Below are 15,232 nucleotides of genomic sequence, written 5' to 3'. Positions count from 1 at the left end.
CCTTGCTCAGCACATAAATGGCCCCTCCCATTATTTTAAGCAAGGAGTCAAAGTTTACGTGGCTAACATATTTTGTATTGTCCCGCACCCACCCAGTTTTTTTCCCCCCCTTTACAATAAAGCTCACAATGTACAAATGGACAAGGAAGTGCAAGCAAAGTTGTAGGAAGTAAAACTGCTCCAACATCACAATCGCTCCGAAACGAGAAGTCGCATGCGTGATAATCAAGCAAGTGCGTGCGTGCGTGCGCAAATTCCAGCCCATCAACACACATGATGGAAATGCTCATCAAACGCTTTAGCACAGTTAACTAGTCAGTGCCACACACACACACACACACACACACAAATCAAATCCACTGATGCGGGTTGCGGTCAGTGGGTCATTATGGGATGTCGTGCTGCTGATTGAATGGCGATGATGCAACAGTGTCTGCACGGAGGAGGACTGCGATATTAAAGACATTTTGGTTCATTGCGACTCCAAAGACACACGTCGGAATCAGGTCGCACAAAAGTTCCCGTTGAAAACTTGGGAAAACTTCAGACGCAAGATTTTCCAAAGTGTGCAAGAGGAAAGACGACTTTTTCCACGTTTGCTATAAAAAGACGCTCGCTGGTCAAGCAACACAATTGCGAGTCGTGTTGAAATGTGGACGTCAAAGAGGCCAAATCACTCATTTAACAATCGCATGCTAACTCATTTTTTTGATTTTATTTTAGAATATTTACTTGTAATTACCTAATAAAAGACATACAACAAAAACTGTATGTAAAATCAATCATTTAAAAGTATTCTTTAAAACGTATTTTTTTTATTTGCAACTAATCACTTCACCAATAATAAGAAAAAATGATTTTAGTTGAATTAATCTGTTAATTAATTTAATTAGTGAATTCAATTCAATTATTTTTAGAGGTTTTAGAGGTGCAATGATTAAATAGATTATTTGACAACTAGCCCTTATTTATTTTTTTTATACTTTTGTAATGTTTCATTTCTTGTTAATTCCTTGTTTAAAAAAAAAAAAACTAAAAATATGCATTTGTATTAGCTTCAAACGACGATTTTTGTTGTTCATGGGCCAGGCTGGCTCCGACACGTCCACAGCGAATTGTGGGGCGGTCCACTGTGCGGACCTCTCTCTCAAAGCCAGACTCACCCCCAAAAAAGTCCCAAGAACTCATGCCCCAAATCAAACAGGAAGTCAGCCATTTTGGTTTGAAACAACAGTTTTGGGCAAAGAAAAAAAAAAATCAGTTTGACATCAGTCTGAAATCGGGCAAAAGCGTCGCTCATAACAGGACGCAAGAAAAAGTGTCAAGGACCCAAAGTGGTCCAAAGTGAAGAGGAAGTCGGACATTTTGGTTTGAAGCAGCTACTTTCAGCGAGTTTCCCGATGAAAGTGAAAGAAAACTGAAACGTCAGCCCCTGACACCATTTTCCTCAAATCTGCAAGAGATCGATGGATGATTTGTCTGTCATCGTTTGAAGCGCCATTCAGTCGGACTTTGAATTCCTTCAAGGGAATTTGACGTCTCATCGGAAGCAGTTGACACTAAATGACTTTTTTTTCTTTTTCTTTTGAGGATTCTCCATGAAAAAAAAAAAAAAAAACATCCTTGTGGAAGGAAAAAACAACAATTGGTGACCTTGACACGGACGTTTGGGCGGTGTCACACAAAAGAACACGGCACCAACACGTGCACACATAAACACACACCTCCCAATGAATTGTTTGCCGACTAGTTGACCGCACCCACTTCAGTTCAAAGGTAAACCAACTTTCCAACTCGCAATCATAAAGACACAACGGAAAATGTTGTACACGCCCACATTTTCTCCTGAAGTCGATGCACAGTTCCTGTTCGCATTTGAATGGGATGTTCCCTTCACTTTTAGCATCAGCGCTAGGCTAGCTGTGTTTTAAAAAATGAAGCATATTTTGTATTTAAATATAAAATGGATGTAATTCTTATCGTCGTGTGCTTAGTTTGACAGTTAACTCCAAGTGGGGTGTCATTAAACAGCTTAGAGGACGCTGAGAGAAAACAGAATAACTAGCATAAGATACGCTACCCACTTGCTAGTTGCTAATGCTACGCAAGCAAAATGGTGCATTCAGGGTACTTTCACAGCATTGGAAACTTCAGTTTTCTTCTATGATAATGTTTTAAGGGGAAAATAATCGGCCATTTGGCCCAATTGGCCGATGTTTGAAGGGCAATCATGGGCCGATTATAATGCGAGGCCGATTAATCGGTCGGGCGTGTGTGTATACATATCTTTATATCCATAAATTACATATATTATGCATATGCTGTATTCTTATAGTGACCAAATGGGTTCATTCATGTTTTTCTGCTCAACTGCTGCTCCCCTTCTTCCTCTTCCTCTCGGAGCCTCTGCAGACACACCTGCTCTGCATGCTAAAGCAGCCTGCTGACTACGCACACGCACGCGCACGCGCACGCGCACACTTGTAGTCACAGTCCAAGTATGCAACGCTAACTCCCTGCTGGCCACACCCTCCACACACACAGAAAGGAACTTTTTTTTTGTGTTCCCCTTGTTGCACCAAGCAACTGAACGAATGCTTGTGCCTCATGGAAAATTGGATAAACAAGGACACACACACACACACACACACACACACACACACACACACACACACACACACACACACACACACACACACACACACACACACACACACACACACACACACACACACACACACACACACACACACACACACACACACACACACACACAGGATTTAAGCTGCATGCTTAAAGTGCCATCTTTTTCTTCCAAGTGGCACAACTACGACGTGACAGCAGCCTAAAAAAAAAAAAGTAAATAAAAAAAACAATAAAAAAAAAAAACTGCATGGACTCGTTTATGTTGAGATGGGAAACTGAGAATCTTCAAGAGAAAATTTGACATGCGATATCAGCCAGTGTAGATCAAGTTTCACGTTAAAGCTGATGCGATGATGCAACATTAAACAGGATGTAAACATGCCACGTTAGAAGCGCGTCCAACATTTTAGGAGTCAAATCAAGTGCAAGTGATGTGCATGTTGGCCCTCATTGAAATCAATGCAGTGATGAGGCAACGCAGGCCGACTAAAAGCGGCGGGTAGCATTTAATGATTGCATTATTGATATATTGTCATTGATCTTTATGCTTGTCAAGTTATTTACATGCAATGTGGACATCAGCATACGAGCCTTCAAAGGGAATTGAAAGGCACACTCAGTTGGAAAGCAGCTAGTTTGCGCTAGCATGTTGATATTTGTCAACTGAGGGCATGTGAAGCCCTTTAACACTCTTGCGTGATTAAGAGCGATAGAAATAAACTTGACTTGACGACACTTCTGAAGGTTCAACTACATGTCAATTAACTGCAGGCTGTTCATACTAAGACCATTATTTCTGGAAAAGATTTTCGAATTTCTAGGGTTTCCATTTTATTTTCGCAATAACAACTATTGACGATAAACAACGCAATTATCAAGAGAGCCGTCCATTAATCCAATAATCAATGAATCGTTGAGCCTCTATTCCAGACTAAGACGGCAAAAGGACCAGGACCAGAGAGAAAGATAAATAGTCTTGCCTATGTCCAAATGATGGAAAGACAAACGCACTCATAGACCATAAGTTACTCCTGCATGTGTCCAGTATGTCCCCAAAACAAAAATGTCCCGGCAAACACACTGCAGAAACAAGAAGCAGCACCATGATATGAGTTACGTCCACCATGTCCGACAAAAACACTCGAGATGCACACAATCACACACTTGTGGAAGACGTACGCAGGCCACAAATTAGTGCTGAAGCGGCCATTTTCTCCCCAGTACAAAAAAGACCCCCGAAATGTGCAACAAAATCACAAGGCTACAAAACACTGTAAAAAAAACAACGACGACGACACTAGTGTGTGTGCGCGCGTGTGTGTGTGTTTCACACGCACACACATTCACACTATGTCCTTGAACGTTTTGAAGACAAATATCCACACAATTCAAGGTGGACTGTCAAGAGTTGGTCTGCACGAAGACGCAAGTGCACACATTCACATGCAGGACACGCCACTGTGGCGGGTGTGTGTGTTGTAGCATGGCAGACTGAGAAATTGTATGTGTGTGTGTGGGGGGGGGGGGGGGCTAAGAGCAGCCAGGAATGCAAGAGACCACACCCATATCTGCAGTCATGTGACCACCGGGGAGGGAAGGTTGGGGGCTGAAGGAAATCACTACACTGCAGAGAGCAGGAAGAAACACACAAGGCCTGGACGTGCTCGTGGCGTCCACGAGTGGTCGCCGCGTCACCGCACCCCAAAAATCGGAAGCTGAAATATTAACTGCATCCGGCGCCAAAGAATCTGATTAACCTAAAAACTCACTTTGTTTCTTATCGATTTCGGTGTGATTTCCTAATCACTATGAAATTGCAGATTTGCCGGTAAACGCGAAATGTGAGTTTAAAAATATCAGCATCCGGCACCAGCGCGTTGAAGTTACACTAAATCCACTATGTATGCAGACAAGAACCAAAGTGACTTTTGATCGTTGAGTTTAATGATCTGACATGAAACTTGACATGTAAATTGGTAAATATTAGCATCCGGCACCAGTGCAACATGAAATGTGGAACACGTGCAACGCAAAAATCACAAATTTTGATAGATAGACATTTTTTTGATTCTTCATTATGACACACTAAGCATCTGGCACCAGTGGATCCTGACTTACACAAAATGCGGCACAAATATTCATCATTACGAGAGGCACGACACTCAAAAGACCCAAAGTCGAGTTTTCATCATATGGTGTGCACAAAATTGGATGATTGGTCATGAACTATTAGATGGGAGTTGGAAAATATCAGAATCCAGCACCAGTGTGTCTGACATGCACAAAATCTGGCACACGTTTATCATAAAAGGATGCAGCAAAATCAAAAAGAACCACATTTTGGATGATTGGGACTTTGAACACAAAATGAGTTAGAAAATATTAGCATCCGGCACCAAATCCAACATGTATGTCCATCACCACGGGACACATGAACATGAATAAAACCCAACGTGAGGGTGTGGACAAAGTTGGATGATTTGGTATCAAACACAAAATATCAGCAATGCATCCTGCACAAACCATCTGATTGACACAAAATCCAGCACACATGTTCATCATCACCGGATGCCTGAAAATCACTAAGAACCAAAGCAAATTTTGACTGTCGTGTGTGGGCAAGTTTTGATGATTCTTCAAGAAACACACCAGATGACTTGATCGGTTCCTGTACCGATGTAGTCGGCTGACACAAAATCCAGCACGCATATTAATCACGATGAATCGCACAAAAAAAGATTAGAACCAAAGCCAGTTCCAATAATGAGGTGTAAAAGCACATTTGGATGATTTGCCAGGAAACATTAAAGGCTCTAGGAATTTCTTTTTTGTTGTTGTTGTTGTGATTAACAGAATCCAGCACCAGTGTGTCCGGCACACATGCTCATCATGACAGGATGCACAAAAATCCACATAGAACTTGCACTGTGAAACGCACAGGTCATTCTTCGATTGCTCTGTATGCGCTAGAAAGTTTGTACAGCGCGCACGCACACACATTCCAGAGATTCCTGAGTGTCTGGTGATGAGTGGACATATTGGACAAGCTGACAGAGGACCCCGTTGTCTTTTGTGCTCAATGTGCGAGCGTGCGTGCTATTGCTAAGATACGCCAGAGTGGACCAAGCGGCAGACGAGGCCGAGCGCTCCGTCGTTGCCACGGCGATAGCTACGCTTAGCTTAGCCGCGGGACGAACGCGCAGGATGCCATTGTGGCTCAAGAATTAACATGTAAATGTGTTTTTGCTCATGGTACAAACAAGCTGGAGCGGCAATTCTGAATTTTTTTCCTCCCCAAAAATTATAATGGTCTGAACCATTTCCACCCTAGTGAGGACATCCCAAAAATATGGTGATGTCACACAAAATATGATGCAAAATATAAAGTATGGTTAAAAAGCAATTAACTCATTCAAACCCAAAAACCTATGAATACGTTTTTAATATTTTGCCCTGCACTCCCAAAACCGCCATTTTGCAACAAGCTCTTTTTGCCAGTGTTTTCAACAGGTTTGTGAATAACGATGAAACTTAGCTATATTCTAATGCTAATGCTAATTGCTGCAGAACGGAAACAGATACAAACGTACTTTTTTTTCCTGATGAAAGAAGAGACTGTAATCTTTTTTTTTTTTTTTTTTTTTGGTAGGCTCCAAGATTTTATAGCAATAGAACAGAATATTCTGTGGACCTTGCAAAATCAGTCAAAATCCAGTAAAACAGCCGGCCGGGAGCGAAGGGGGTTGCTTCAGTCAAAATGGCTGCCAGTCAATGAGTTAATGAAATAAAATAATAATAATTTAAGAACAATTTTAAAAATATATTTGAATAATGAGCATTTCTGAATATATAAAATATAATATAAAATACAGCTAAAAGTTTTTTTTAATTCATTTTAGAAATTTAAAAAACAAAATTAAGATAAAACTATTTTAAACTTATTTTTTAAGCTAAAATAAATAAAATATATATAAAAAAAAAACAATATGCAAAAATATATTTTTAATAATATCAAAAAATCAAGTTTAAAAACACGTAAAAGATGGTTGCGTGTTACAAAAATACACGGTTTGTGAAAGTGAATCACCAAAAGTGTCGTCGAAGATGATTGACTATTTCACGGTCTGCGTATGACGTCTTTGGTGGGAAGGAATTTCCAAACTGCCCGATGAGGAACTTCCATTCCTTTTCATAGAAATGGGGAAAGAAGGTCAGATGACACGTAACCAAAACAAGGCAATAGACTATTTTGGTGGCCCATGGGATTATTGCTGCACGACAATCGGTGAGAAATGGACATTTTCGACATGGTGGAGGTTATTTACAGCGGTTTCTCGTGTGCGTGCGTGCGTGTGTGTGTGTGTGTGTGTGTGTGAGCGTACACCATGCGGAGTGTCTTAGATAACGGCGGCCGCCTGCAGCTTCACGATAAGCAGGCAAACGCAGCGGAGGATTTGGAGGGGGGGGTTCGAGGGGCGTGTGAAGGCGTCGCACGAGGTGAAGTCAAATACATGACAGCAGACACACTGCGGGACCCACCTCGGGGCCCCACCCTTGCCTGATGACATCACCGAGGAGACACCGGAAAAACAGCTTGTCGTCGGAAAACGTGCCTCAGCTGAGTCAACAAGGATTTTATTACTTTCTTTGCTTCAACGCAGCCTGTAAAATGTCCGGACCGGAGTCAATTTTGAAAAGGAAAAAAAAAAAAAAAACATTCAAATGGAGTTCACAGTACTGATTTGTAACATCTTTAGTTAACCCATTATTTAACATTAAAGAACACAAAAAGGTTAAAAAAAATAATAATTAAAAAAAAAAAAAAAGGGTTGTGATGGTGATAATTGGTAGTGATGGCAGAGGTGGAAGTAGTAACTGTAGTTGCGGAAGTACTAGTAAATAGTGAGAGTAGTGGTAGTAGCGGATGTATTAATGGTAATAGTAGAGTGCTAGTAGTGTTAGCAGTCGTTGTAGAAACACACGTGCTTGTACAACTAGATGGATTCAGAGTAGTGCAAGTAGTAGTGGTCGGTGTATTGTACTAATGCAAATTGTAGTAGTAGTGGAAATAGTGGAAGTAGTAGATGTGGTGGTAGTAGTAATAGTTGTGGAAGTAGTGGAAGTAGTCGTCATGTAAATTTTAGTAATGGAAGCAGTAGTAGCGGCATATTGATGTTTGTTGCAGTAGTAGTGTTGGAAGTATTCGTATTAGGATGAGTAGTAGCACGAGTAGTAGTATTTGTGTTAGCAGGGAGAGTGAAAGTAGTGGTGGGAGTGGTTGTGCAGCAATGCTAACGGCTAGGCGATGGAGTAAGGCGCCACAATACAATGCGTTTTGGACCCTTTTCCATGATGGCGTTGACACTCACCTCAGCGGCCCAAACACGCCCGTGTCTAAAAACACAAAGCTGGACTTTGCGTTTTTCACGCGTCGTCTTCAAGTGTGCCGCTTATCAGCGGGCTGAGAAAGAGCCAATTAGCAATCAGAGCGCGTCTCCCATCGGTCTCTCTCGTCGCCGTCCTTTGCTTTGTTTGCGCCGGCCACGCCGTCAGCGCTCGGACTTGCCGTGTGATTTATTCTTGTTTATTGCGGCCCGCCCAAAGTCAAAGTCACCGGAAGCACGAGAAGCACAAAGTCCGGATGTGCTTCACGCATGTGCATGTTAACCAGTGGCCGCTCATTATGTTGTCATTGCCGTGACTTTCAATACGGAGACAACAACATATCATTTAGAAACAGTTAGCTCGTCACTAGCAACTCGTTGTTAGGGAAAGTTTACATGACGACAAGGAACAATGTGAAGGATTCTTCAGTCACGAGGTTAGCACTTAGGCTGTCAGTCTCATTTTGTGTCCGTTGGTCATTGTCAGCTAACCAGCAAGTAAAAGCCAGTAAGACATCCAGTAGGGTGGGAATCTCTGACATGGGTCCGATTCGATGTGTATCTCGAAACATAGGTTGCGATTCCAATGAAAAAACATTTCTTTTAGAGCAGATTGGTTCGATACGATTTGATAGCATTCATTTCAATATTCAAAACCATATTATAGTTGACATTTGTTGCCAATAATTAACTGACAGTCAGATAGTTAGTTGGTCAGTGCCATTTAGCGCTAATTAGCCTTTGTTAATTAGTCAACAAACTAGTCAGTAAGACGTCCAGACAGCTTGAATCTGTGTCATTTAGTCCATCATTGCAGACAGTCAGTAAGTCAGTGACATTAAGTGTCACTCTGCCAGTGTCAGTTAACCGCTGCCAGTCCAGCTTGTCGGTGCCAAATCACTGGCAAAACAGTCAGTAAACATCAGTAAGACATGTAGGCAGCTTTGCATTGGTGGAGTAGGAAAGTGTCAGTCAGTCAATTGGTTAGTCACTCAGAGTCATTTGTGTCACGGTAAATTTTTTCCGTGTCAACCAGTAAGCAGGTTAGTAAATACATCCAGGCTGTTTTCATCGGGGCAGTAATCAAGTGTTGCTCACTCAGTCCATCCTTCAGTCAGTCATTCAGTGTCAATAAGCAAAAACAGTCGGTAAACATCAGTAAGACATCCAGTTTTAATTGGTAGCTTTAATCCAGTCAGTCGGTGGGATTAAGTCTCAGTAAGAAAGTCAGTCAGTCAATGACTCGACCAGTCGGTCAGAGTGAAGTAGTCAGCAAACCAGTCAGAAAAAAAATCCGTATGATGTCCATTACGCTCAGTAATGAAGTCAGTTGGACACATTGAGTGGCCGTTAGCCACTGTCAGTTTGTCATTGCCAGCTAGCAAACCAGTCAGCAAATCATCCATTTGAATCAGTGCAATTCAGGCAGTCAGTCAGGATCGTTTAGTGTCAGTTAGCCATTATCAACTACTTGCAGGCAGTTTTTATAGATAGGATTCAGCCAATCAGTCAGCCGGCGTCACTTCTCGTCAGTTAGTCAGCCAGAAGTGCCAGTCGGCCATTGGCGGCCCATCTATCAGTGTCAATTAGCCAGCAAGCCAGTTGGTAAATGCCAGCAAGACATCCAGGCACTTTTAATCAATGCAGGAATGAAAAGTCAGTCAGTTACTATGTCAGTCAGTCAGTCAGTGCCATTTAGCATTAGTTAGCCATTGTCAACTAGTAAGCAAATGTCAGGAAAACATTCGGATAGTTTTTATTGGTCTTATTTAGCCAGTAAGACATTCGGGCAGGTTAAATAGCTGTCATTTAGGCAGTCGAGTAATTTGATGTGTAGTGAGTCAGCCAATCAGATCACTTCATTTGGTGTCAATTCGTGTTCTAGTGGCAGTTCAGTCAAGACATCCAGCCAGTTGAAACCGATGAATCATTTGGACGCGCAGTCAAACGTTTCCAGCAGGAAGCTTCGAGTCTGACGTCTTGATTCAAAAGGCTCAACCGGGATGATTGACGACCCTTTTCTTAAATAGTTCCGCCGAGCTACTTCCTCGTCAAAGGATCTTGAAATTCCGCACAACTTTTGTCACATTTCTAGTGACAGTCTCGATTCATAGCCACAAAAAGATCTTCATTTTGCGTGAAAATGATACAAAAGCAGCAATCAACAATGCGGCTTTGTACAAAGTGACACACTCAAAATGTCTATTTTCAGCCTTCACTGTCACGCTTGACGGCCAAACCTTGTGTTTTTCATCCTCGTCCTCGTCGTCATCACTGGGAATCTTCCGGAAAGACCGACTGAATGACGACGCCCAATTGAAAATGCCAGAAGAACCAAACACAATCAATCAAGTCTGGACTTTTAGCCCAGAGGAGTCATTAAGGATGCGGACGGACGGCTCTTGTGAACGCTGCATCCAGGTGGGCCTCCGGAGGGTCCTCCCAATGTCGGACAGCCCATCCCACTAATAACAAACATCGTTTAGGACTTCACCGGCGTCTGGCAACGTCATTCAGCAATCGCGCATGCGCGCCAACATGCTAGCAGTCCGACGGGCTTCATTCATTTCCATTCACAACCTTGTGTTGTCCCAAATAATCACCACTTAAAATGGCGTAAATTCAGAAATTTCTTGCTTAACTTTCTTGGTTTAACAAAAAAAAAAAAAAAAACATTATGCTCCTAATATCACATTTCTCTTAAATATTCCGCATCTTTTTGCCAGAAAAAAAAATGTGTTTAAGACATTAAAAAAAAAGTAGCTAACAAAAATTTGTAAAAAAAAAAACCGTACAATTATTCTCATCCAATTCAAATACATTTTGGGTGGGAAAAAAATTCTCGCAATGGAAAAAAACTATTTTATTCGGGCCACAGAAATGTGACAAAGCCGAAGCTCGTATTGATCAGACGGAATCGAACGTGTCGTAGTTGAGCGGATAAATCAATGAAGTGTTGCGCCGATTTAAGCTCGCGGTCGGCAGCTGTGGGACTTGAGGTCAAACGTGAATCATCGCATTCACGATTTCAAACTGCGTGGCCCTCAAACCACGCACACACGCACACGCACACACTTCTATAAAAGCCCGTAGTGTCAGCAAGTGCAGTTGGCCCCAAAGCTGCCATTTGTATGATTTACATTGAAAACATCATCACATTAGCAGAAGAGGAGGAAAAATTCCCCAGTGACCAGTTGGGGCTTTTAGAAGAATGAGCATCACACACAAAGGAAAGAAAAGAAGAAAAAAAACGGAAATCTCCCATGACAAGAACGTCTTCAATTAATTATTTTATGAAAATAAATCCATCTTGAGAGAATAAGGTATCGTTTTAGATCTACGACAAAATTACAAACATAGAAAAACTAGGACTTTAATATCAAGTTGTTTCTCAAAAATAAATAAATACAACTATGGAAATAGTTTGTTTTTTCAAAAATGTTTTTTTTACCACATAACATTCAAATTATTTCTTGAAAAGTAAAAAATGATTTCCCTCAAGAAATAAAGTCTGATCTTAAATTTAAAAAAAATAGTGCTGTATTTTTGTATTCACAGAAAAATTCTTGAAGTCATCTTGCAGTTTTTCGGCTAAAATTAAAAAACGCGCCTTTGTTCTTGAAAACTGCAACTTTATTATCGAAAGGTGACGATTGGCTCTTCATATGGAAAATTGCAACTTTGCGAGGAAATTTACCATTTTGAGACTTGAATCTATTTTTTTGAAAAAGTGCAACTTTATTCTTGTAACCTGATTTCCCTCAAATACTAACTTTATTCTCATATGACTTTTCTTCATCGGAAGTTATTCTTGGAAAAAGGTGATTTCAGGATCATCGGCACCCCCCCCCCCCAAAAAAAAAGTCATTATTCTTAACTTTTAAAGTAAAAAAAAAAAAAACTAATTAATTAATTAATCTCCTACAAATTAAATTTTCCCCCCAGAAACTATAACGTTTACACTATTACTACGACCAAATGTTCTTTTCCTTCGGTCCCCTGCTGCATTTATTTATTTTTTTTTGTCATGTGACTCCTGTAAATAAAAGCGTCTGTTGTCGAAAGCAGCGTGCGTTAGTCTTGACGTCAAGTTAAGAGCAAACTTGTGGCAAGTGTGAAATTGCGGCTAACGCAAGAACATACGCTTGGACATCTTCTCCATTGTGAAGCCTGCCAGGCAGGCCCACTTCTTTTTCTCCTTCTTCTGATGATGATGATGATGATGATGATGATAATGATTCTTATTCACCCTCAGATGACTGCTGGTGGAGCATCTTGTGACCGAGAACATGGCGAGAGGGGAAAAAAAAAACAACACAAAAACACTTCACACTGTCTGCTGCTTGTTGGCCAGCGTGACAGCACACATTCCTGACCATTTTTTTCCTTCCGCTAACTAGAAGTGAACATCGAGGCCAACACAGGCGGCCATTCATGCAAAACAGGTGGGAAGAGAGGCGATAAGATAAGCCCCCCAACTAACAATCAAATGACGGATGACAATTCCTCTAAATAATATAAGCAGGTCCAAAAAAAATGCTCACAAGCAAAACTACACACGTGCCGTATGCTAAGCGTTGAACTTTGAGGAGCAAATCCAGTTGACTTGCTGCGTTCATGTGACAAGCGGACAATGGCAGAGGAACCAACAGGCACCGTCACGTGACGCTGGTCACGTGACGCTGGTCACATGACGGTGGTCACGCAACATGGTCACATGACATCCTGCGCAAAAGTGGTGCGGATGTATTGACTGTATGATGGACTCAATGCCATCCACTCTCCGGATGAAGCCAAAGGCGGCCATCTTGCATTGCCACACAGTAAGCGCACTTGAATACGCCGATTTTCTCCACCGCATTTTCAAATTATTTTCTGCTCTCTTGACCCCTTACAGGGATCTTAGCGTTAAACCCGCACTGATAACAAAATCCAACAGAAGCTGTCAGCAACAATGGCAACGTAAGATGGCTGACATCAAGCTTCAGCCGTGAAAGGCCAATTGCCAGTCCGTCATATTTCTGCTTCCATCCTCACTTCACGTTAGCGCCACAATATTTCTCTGAAAAAGTCATGAGTTTATTTTGCTACTATTATGAATTTTTCTCCTGAAGAATGATTTTTGGACTTTCATTGAAGCCATTTTGTGGTTTTATCAGAAAAACGCCATGTAGGATCAAAATTGACAAAACTTTACTCAAGATCAAGTCAAGTCATCTTTCAATACGATATCAGATGAAGCTGATTTACATCAATGCACGTCGGGAGTCACTCTTCCCAAAAACGTAATCATCGATCAATTAGTCGATTATTTGACGGCTAATTAGTGTCTTGTGATGACGCAAACCTCACTTAACTGTAACAATCCCTCCTTCCTTCCTTGAATAATTTGATTGAAAAAGTGGAAAGCTCCTTTCGGCCCAGCCTGCATGCAGTAGAACCACATAACCTTGACAACAACAGGAATGAGAAGCCAAGCCAGCCCGGCCGGGACCACCAACGACCCGTCAACCGGAGTCATCCGCCGCCACCGCCGCCGTTAATACTCACAATACGCAACAAGCTATAAATAGTGCATGATCAGTAAGTGGTGCGAACGGCCGGCGGGGCGCTTGACAGCAGTTATTGCGTTTGCAGTCCAAGGAAAGTCACCTTGTAAACTACGTGCGTGTGCTGGAGTTCCGGCAGGCCAAAAAAGTTTCATCTCATAACATTTATTTTTCCTGGAAAATTGCAATTTGAGATTTTTTTTTAAGCTAATTTTTTTTCTTTTTTTTTTAAATGGTGTCAGGACCAGGAAGCGAAATGGTGAGCGTTGCCAACACGACATGAGAAAGCATCAAGCCGCCACTTCCTGTTGGCCGCGTCCCCGCCCACCATCTGCTCACTTCCTCGTCCAGCGCCAAAGGCTCGCTCACCTCTCGGGCGCTACGCGTCCGCGCCACGCGTGTTTGTCAGCTCACATCACATTAGGTTACAGCTTTATTTGGATGCGCGGCAAACATCCAAACCAGGCGAGGAAAAGCATTTATGAGTGAAGGATTAAGAGAAAGTGTATTTAAAAAAAAAAGAAAAGAAAAACAGCAATCCCGTTTTTAATTGAGAATGCTGCGATCGCGCTAAGAAGTCACACATTGGAAAAAAAATATGCTAAACTTTTTAACTGAAAAGACACAAAAATAGACAGACTGATATTTTTTTCCCAGGGCCGATACCGATTCAAAATTTTTAGCGTTTCCATTCAGTTTTATTTTTGCATTTCTTGAAAATTCAAATAAAAATAGATGAGTGGAAACCCAACTCCTATTTTGCGACAGCCTCGCTCTAGTCTGAATTCTTGGCTGATCTCTCAGAAACGCAACTTTGTGCCATTTTTTAGAGTCAGCAGTTCTCGTCACTCGCAATACAAAGACAGACGATGGGAACGCATCAAAATCCTATCAATGCAAAAGTGTTTAAGTGACCGTTGAAAAAAGGCAACTGAGTCAAGCGAGCTAGAGTGAAACAACTCGCAAGACGAGACCAAGCGTGGGAATGCTGAAAGCTAAGCTCGTTTTGAAGTCAATTGAAAGATAAAACTACAAAGTATGAATTGTAGTTGAAAGATAAATGGATAAAAAAGAACGCTTGAACCGGGAGGAGTGAATTTTTTCAAGCAAGTTGAAATTTATATGGAAAAGTCTGAACGTTTCCTCCATTCATTTCGATGGAACTATAATAGTCAGTTGGTTAGCATGTAATCACTTAGCATCGTGGCAATGTGGTCGCAGGTGGGATTTGAACCCGCGACCTCCTGCTTCCGGCATTTCCACAATGACTTTACCACCCAATTTTTTTCCAACAATATCAACAATACAGCAACTGCAATATATAAATTTCAAAATTGTCATTGGACAGTGACAATATTATTCATATTTAAATTGATTCGTTGGCACTGATAATATAACATGAAATAAAATGATGATATTTATTTGAATGAACGGCAAACAATGATTTAAAAAAACAAACGTTCAACTCAAGCCACGCTACAAGTCAGCGTTGCTCTCGGCGCGTTTATGAGTTGCAAATGTGGAAAATATTTTTCTAATTGGCCATCAAATGCTCTTTCTCAGCCTTATAATCGTTCATTTCTTTCTGTTGGGCCTTCCTTCACATTATCACGAGTGATGTTTGAGACCATTTTCCCCCCCCAAACCGATACT

At 41.4% G+C, this 15,232-nt stretch overlaps 1 protein-coding gene across 5 annotated transcripts in view; it reads right to left on the bottom strand.

The window, feature by feature from the left end:
• LOC144059722 (plasma membrane calcium-transporting ATPase 1-like) overlaps window positions 1-15,232 on the bottom strand; it is a 62,955-nt gene that overhangs the window by 39,627 nt on the left and 8,096 nt on the right. The window lies entirely within an intron of this gene.

This window comes from Vanacampus margaritifer, chromosome 10 (assembly GCF_051991255.1).
Source record: "Vanacampus margaritifer isolate UIUO_Vmar chromosome 10, RoL_Vmar_1.0, whole genome shotgun sequence".
Taxonomy (NCBI): domain Eukaryota; kingdom Metazoa; phylum Chordata; class Actinopteri; order Syngnathiformes; family Syngnathidae; genus Vanacampus; species Vanacampus margaritifer.
Note: the sequence above shows the minus strand (reverse complement) of the source record. Positions and strands in the feature narration are given on the sequence as shown.